Consider the following 7,946-nt stretch of genomic DNA (forward strand, 5'->3'; position numbering starts at 1 on the left):
ATATATATACAGTATATATATATATCAAAAACGAAAAAAAAAATCTATGCGGTCTCACGGCCCTCTGCAGCCCCAAGTTAAAAAATGTTGTTCTTTTGAGGCCCTCAAGCTGCCTGTGGCATTGAATTAGAGACCCCTTTGCACTACTTAGGCCACTGCCTTGCTCTGAGTGGTCAAAGGAAAATAATTCTTGGGGACCCCTTTATGGATCCTGAGAAGCTCAGAACACTGAGTGTTTCTAACCTTGTGTCCTTCATCAGAGGGATACGAAGGTTTGAATAAAGACCAGTGTCTTTTTGGGGAGAGCAATGGGCCCACTTAGGAGGCCTCAACTCATATGGATTTTACATCCATCCCCACTCACCATACCATAGCATGTAGAATATAAATTCATTTCTGCTGTCCAAGCCATCAATTGTGTAGTTCATATTGGAGCCCATTCTCATGCCCCCCACGTCAAGGTACTGATGCATGACCAAGCGTCATTATGTTGACGCCGGGGGTACCCCCCATGCGCCCGTTCTGTACGCGTTGGGGCGGAGGAGAATGATGTGTTTTTATAAGCCTAGAATTGCGCTAAACCAACTATCCTAGACCTGAAATTTAACTTCTATTAGCCTTATAGAGCCTAACCCTGACCACATACCCTAAAGTTAACCTTTAATCCTGATTCCTCATGTTAACCTCATATGTCACGCAAACCCGGAAAAGCCGTGCTCGGCAAGGACGGACGTGCGGGGTACCCCAAGCGTCAACATATAAGCATCAATATGATACGAGTCCGACATGAGAATGTGTTACATATTGTGTTCATTGATATTGAGAAGACAATAAACTTTAAATATTATGCAGCCCTTATATATCTACATCCAATGATGATTTACTGAAATTTTTATAAAAAAAAATTGGTTTCCAGATATATGCAGACACGCATAAAAACATGATCACTCATCTTTCAGCTTTTAGCAGTGAGTAAATAATATTCCAAACATAAGGCTAAAATGCATCAGGGCAGTTATGAAAACAAATTCCTTATGAAACTTTAAAGATGTTAAGTATTCTCCTGAATAACTAGCAGCTGTTAAAGTTAACTGTATCTGTCTGACTTTAGTACTTGTTTTTCCTGTTCATGTGTTCAAAGTCACACTAAGGAGCCACTAAAATACTCATATTGGCAGCCAGGCAGTCTAATTTGTACCTTTTTTGCTAATTAAAACACATCCCGTGCACTGATATAGCTGCATCAGAGACTGATGGTGCACGATTTTAACAAGAGGTAGCAAATCAACTACTGTTTACAGGAGTAAAAAATAAAACAGGAGATTTTTTTTTTTTGCCATTTAAAGCATTTCTAGATTTTAATCAGGACAGTTTGCATTTGCTTCATTCATTACCTTTCTGTAAGACATTTAAGAGACATAAAAAACCTGGTCGATGCCTAATTTTCTGCTTTTAAACTCAAACAAGACAGAGGTTGTGGTTTTTTGGCTTGGGAATCTTAGGAACAAACTTTGCAGTCATTCACTTCCACTAAATGGCATTAATTTTGCCTCCAATTCTAGTGTAAAGAAAGTCATTAATCCCTGAATGGCTCGTTCTTTGGTTTATCCATTTCAAAATAAAATGTAAAAAAAGAAGAATCAGGTGTTTTTTTTTTACTAAATTAGAAAAATTACAATTGCAAAATTCGAAAGACAATTTTTTAAATGATTAAAGTAAAGACCTTTATATACTGCATTAGTGCACCTTTTGTTACATTCTGATGGAACTGGAAATCATGGCCTGAACTCCTGGTGCATTACATTTCCACCAATCAGTTTAGAAACAGCCAAAGTTTCACTATGTATGTGTTTGTCTTATTTCATGGAGTCTCATTGAGAACTGATGATCTTACCATGAGCAAAATTACTTTAATATTCCAAATTATACAGAAAAGGGCTTGAGTGCAGCCATTGCCAATATCTTTAGGAATGGTTTCCATTTTTAAGCATTTTTGGCAACTTCCATCATTTCCGGTATCCATACATAAAAAAACAACAACCAAATATCTTTATTTGGTTTAAAAAACAAAGAACAAACTATACATGAATTAAACTTGGTGTTATTTTTGATCAAGTTATGTCCTTAAAACCCCACATTTAAATGTTACTAGGACTGCTGTTTTGTTTTTTTTTCACCCAAACAATTTAACCACAATTTTATAAACATCGTGTCTTCTGATATGTTTCAAAACAAAGCAGAAGAATTGATCCATTCTTTTATAATTTCTAGGCTGGACTATTGTGAGTTTTTTTTATTGGGCGTTCTTCTAAAAAGAGGCTTTAGTTTATCTAAAATGCTGCTGCTACAGTTCTGATGAGAATTATAGCTAGAGATCTTATTTTTCCAATTTTAGCTTCTCTATTGTCAAATTCAGAAAATAATGTAAAATCTTCTAACATACAAAGCTCTCAAAAATAAACCTTTACCGTATCCTGGATGACTGAGAATCTATACCAGCATCTGTTTTGAACTGAATTGGATTTATAATTTGGACTTTTTTTTCTTTTTCTTTTGTATAGTGACTTTAGGAGAGTTCTGCTGTGAATTTGTGCTATATAAGCAAACAGAACTGGATCGAACTGAATTGTTTTGCCAGGTCGTAGTAAATGATGTTGAAGCACTAAACCATCAAACAGCTTCTTTTCCCATTTGCAAATTAATTAATTAATTAATTAATTAATTAATTAAAATCTCTTTATTTTCCTTTCACATTTGTTCCGTCCTACTAAGTAACCCCAGATGCAAGGCTTCTTTCAAACCACACAGCAAAACAAGAATTATGAAGTGACAGGCATCTTCCTCATCTTCTCTGGCCAAACAACCACATTGTCAGACAGAGGCCCTCCTCTTCCACCTCCCAGCAGCCATATTTCTACCCAAACCACTGTTTATCGACAGCAGTGTTTCAAAATGATGCGCACCAATGTAAAACACAGATTCAACACTTCTAGAATAATAGCAGGCAGACAAGAGAGAGGCAGACTAAGTGCTGAGAACAAATCTGTTTTCATTGATTGATCTGTTATTTTGTTAATGAGCCTGTGGAAGGAGCTGCATTTTTCCAGCAATGACATGATACCCTTTGTCATTATGAGCACAAGAGCTACTGAAGGAACCAATGAAGTGATAGTCAATTAGAGCTTAAACAATAACAATGTCTAACATCTTTTTTACTCAATCCATACAAAGATGCTAACAATATTATTATCACCCAACACTGAAGGCAAAAGTGATCATGGTTTTGTTTGTGTCCTTTTTTTTTTCTTTGAACAAATTATTCCATGAACCACTGGGAAACATTTAATAAAACTCTCAAAAAGAAATCATTGGATGTAGAGTATGTCTGCAACTGGGTAACACGAGTGGTGTTAGTGGATTACCTCGGTATATGCCGCACTTGATGCTGACCTGTGCAATCAGCTTTGAATTTTCCTCTAGAGTGGTCTTCCATGTTCCCATTGAGTTCTTGGTGAAGACTCAGTAACTGGTTGATGTTGTTCAGTTTTAAGTAGTACCTAAAACTGTACAACATCAACCAGCGTATCAACTCACAGACTTCCTGGTCAATCCAGGCTGTGACCAGGTTAGTACCATTCTGTTGACCAGTAAGTGATGCTTGATCCCCCTCCAGTGTTTATATCCATTCCTTTCTATGTCTCATGTAGGTACTGACCCATGTGCTTATTCATTTTAGCCTCCATAATGTCTGACAAGAGCTGCCATGTTCTACAGAGGCAGATGATTGGTTGGTAGTTGGATGGGATTGTAATGAAAAGTAATGCCCGACCTTGGGTTAAACACTCGGGCTGAGTTTCTTTAGCCTGTACGTGTGGATCATGTCAGGACCAGGTGCAGTCCACCTAAGACGAATTCTTGGATGTGACTGTGATGGACACTGTTTCTTGTGTGTCCATTTCTGTGTGTCCCTCACTCTTTGGGCGTGATTATGGGCGGACCGTCCGCAGTGGTGTCCACTGTTGTGTTAAAAAAATGTGTAACCGTGGGCAGCCATTTTCGTCGAAACCCCACGGTTATCTGGTCAGCTTCGTCTCCTTCACCTCTCTCCAGTAAATGTTTGCAAGTTCTGCCTTCCCAAGATTGCCAAAAAAGGTTACACTATGGCTTTATCACTGCTTTCGCCATGTCGTTGTATCATGCTGCATGCTTGATTTACATGCGACTCCGCTGCGCTGCACTGCGCTGCGCTGTGCTGCGCTGTGCTGCGCAGTTCACAGCTGTTCCAATTTATGTATACAGTCTCCGCTCTGTTCAGCTCCGTTTCAGTGCGACACACAGAGGAGGGAGGGTGTGCAGGAAGGAGACTGTGCGATAAATCCAGTGATAAATGTGGAAGTCAGAGCAAAAAATAATTAAGTCTGTGAAAGACAAACTCTAAACCCAGCTGAAAACACTGATATAAAAGCTTTTGATATCTATGGTTGAAACTGTATCGCTGCCGTCGTTTTGAAACTTCTGATTTCAAAATAAAATCCATGTGTATCGTGTGTATACACATATGCTTCATGCTACATGTTTCCATCTGCTTCCCAAACAGAACAATACATTCTGAGAGCATCTGTATACAAATATATCCATGTATTTATTAATATAGCTGCAATTTCAACATTTTTCCAACAAATTATTCCGCCTTATGGTGTCTTATTTTGAAAATACAGATGTTGTGCTTGTTCCTTTTCCCATTTTGCGACATGATCTCTGTAGATTGACTCTGGAGCAGCTCTGGCGTCCAGCAAAAATAGAGTCTGTTCTAATTTTGCCGAATCGCTCTCCACTCACCGCCGCCCTGCGCAGCCACGTGGAGCCAGCGTAAATACTCTCATTGATTAGAATGGTTGCGTATTTGTTGCAGAGGTCGGACCGGAGCGCAGCGGAGCGGAGACGCATGTAGTGTGAATTGGGGGTTATATTCCAAAGCAAAAGCGTCTCTCTCTGCCTTTCCTTCTGTCAATCAATCCCAGAAATAATCCTTGGGCAGCATTTTGCTGATGTAAAAATTGCTGTACTTGTTTCTACCCGCTTAGAACCACCGGAGAGGAGGTTCTGAAACAGCATGGTTGAGCGCGCTTGGAACCTAATGGAGACACATTCGGCCAACGCCGAACCGCATATAAGTGCATCAGTGGTGATGGTCTTCATCTTACTCCCTTCCCTTCCAGGAACTGGATTACTATAATTGAAATATTGTTGATTTCTGTCTATGTAGTTTATAGAATCTCATATGCTTTTTCTTTTTCTATAATAGAAGTTTAAAATAAACTTATCAAATGAATTTTGTTTGCAAGCCTCATTTAAATGGGTTGTGCAAGTAATGGACATCATCCAGAATGAAGGGGGTCTTAGCCAGCTTCATTTAACATGTTTGAAATAGAACTGCTTTGTATTTTTTCACTTCCTTTTTGTCAGATACAGCTTACCCAGAATGTCTAGACATTTATTTAAACTAAAAACTGGTCTTTAAAGACATCAGTTAGGCTAAAAAAAACACACCATCCAAAAGAAAAAACAAAATATGTCATCAAAAGACCCAGCCAGAACTTCACATCAGTTTAATAGGAACTTCACTCAAACTGCTCATCACAGCTCAGCTGCAGCACACTCCAGTAAGTGTGAATGAAAGTAAAAGTGCCGAATTCGAAATTCGATGTGTGTTTGGAGAGTACAGAGTAGGCCAAGCATGTGATGCCACTGCACGACAGACAAACATGGAGCCGTCAGCGTCAGTGCATCCACATGGAAAACACGGCTAAAATGGTTAAAGAGCAGCTGCACAACAGAGTACACAAACACATTCAGAAACAATTCAAGCAAGAGCCTTTTTTTACACAATGCTAAAGGCTATGAAGAGGAAAAACAGCATGAGCAGATTACTTCCAGGCAGCTGAGCAGGCCAACATCACATGGTTAGCTTGATCATGTCATTTACCATTAAAATGAACAGTTTTTGTGTTTTGGTGGCACTGCCATGGTCTTTGTTTTGTTTTTTTCTGATGCTCTTTAGACACAATTTGCAGGATTATACTTCTATGTAAGAAGTGTGGATTAGTCGGCACCTACCAAAGAGACACTCTGCTCTGTTATTATGCAGTGTGCGTACCGGTGCCGCTTGTCATTCCCTTTCTGTCTGCCATCAGATCGAGCAAGCACCTGAGATTGCAGGTATTTTTGTGTTTCTCAGTGTTTTCTAAGACACTTCGTATTCCCTGTGCATCACAGAGGTTCACATTGCACTTTCTACATTATTCATTCATGCATTCATTCACTGCTTAAAAACATCATATAATCGTCATAAAAATAATATTTCAAATGAACAAAACTTACACATATCTAATGTATTTCTGTATACCTTCAGTGTGTAATCAAGTAAACAATAAATAATTGTGAAAATACGTGATTTGTTGTTTATTTTTACAAAACTACGCTAAAATAGTGACATATTTGTTGGCTCCCCTTGAATAGAAGATTAATCTATGCATCATAGTCATGTTTCAAACTACAGTAAGTGTTTGACCTTAACTAATATCAGAGGTGCCTTCAAGCTTCCCATCAGCCATTCAGCCTGTTTCAAGGGAACAAACAGCCACTGGGTAGGTTTTGAAAACATATATAACAACCTACATTTAACATTTAGTAGAACGTGTACACTTAAAGAAAAACAAAAGAGGTTTGCCATAGTAACATTTTCACCAAATGTCTCGTGAACCATGAATGGCATTTGATGGAACTCTCAGAAAGTAATCATTAGTTGAACTGTTTTAAGTCAACCCAATTCAGGATTGCTGCCACACCTAATTGACCACAGCTTAGTGAATTTTACAGATACTTTGTTGACTTAAAATATGGCATGGTAGTACCTGAGAGTAATTTATAAACACACATACTAAAAGCACTAACAAATCATGCAAACTATCACGCCATCAAGCCTCGTGTGATTTTCAAGGTTGATCAAATCGACTACAACTTGTCATTTTTTAACATAAAATGATTTTAGTTAAACCTCGAGCATGAAAGGTGCTGAGTGATATGCATTCCATCAAGGAATTCTAGGCTCCTTTCCCCCCCATTTTCTGCCTTTCATTTTCTCATTTCTTCTTGCTTCAGCTGAGTACTGATTGAACACCACTGGGTGTTCTGAGCAAATTTCACACGTGGCCAGGACCCAGAACCAGCTGGAAAATCCCTCGTCAATCTTCACCTCTCGTCTTTATTCCATTTCCTCACCTCTCTGTTCTCCATTCCCGTGATCACTCACATCTCATTCCTTAGCCATTTTTTCTCCCCCACTTTAATTTCCTCCTCCACCTATCCCTGCCGTCCTGCTCCTGATTCCTCTGCTTGAATACTTGACCCTGTAGATCTATTCATGCAGATACCATCTCTGTAATGTCTATATGTGCCATCCTCTTTTATCAGGAGATAAAATGACCTGTCGTCACACTATCGTACTGCTGTCTACCATTCAAAGGGATGCAGGTTTCAAATTTCGCAGTTGTACACGATGTGAACCTCATTGTTGTTTTCATTCATGTTTTGCCTCAATCTTTTTTTTATGTTCACAATACCTACTCTAAGCATGACATCTTACATGAGATTCTGCTTTAAAATTATTTTCTTGGTTTGATAAAAATGGCTCCAACTCTCTTAGGTGTCGTTTCTCAACAATAGATGATCTTTGTCTAACTTCTAAATCCTGACAGGAAAGGCAGCAGGGGAGGAGTCAAACATTTTTACCGTTACTGGCTTCACCTTTTAAATTCTTGCTCTCTTTCTCAACGTTTTTTTTCTTGTCTTTTTCTCATTCATTTTTTACTCTCAAACTACAGCCTACCTTATGCTACATGTGTCAAACACAAGGCTCGGTGACTCCCGTGTGGCCCACCGGGGGG

Source organism: Austrofundulus limnaeus, unplaced genomic scaffold (assembly GCF_001266775.1).
Source record: "Austrofundulus limnaeus strain Quisiro unplaced genomic scaffold, Austrofundulus_limnaeus-1.0 Scaffold47, whole genome shotgun sequence".
Lineage (NCBI taxonomy): Eukaryota > Metazoa > Chordata > Actinopteri > Cyprinodontiformes > Rivulidae > Austrofundulus > Austrofundulus limnaeus.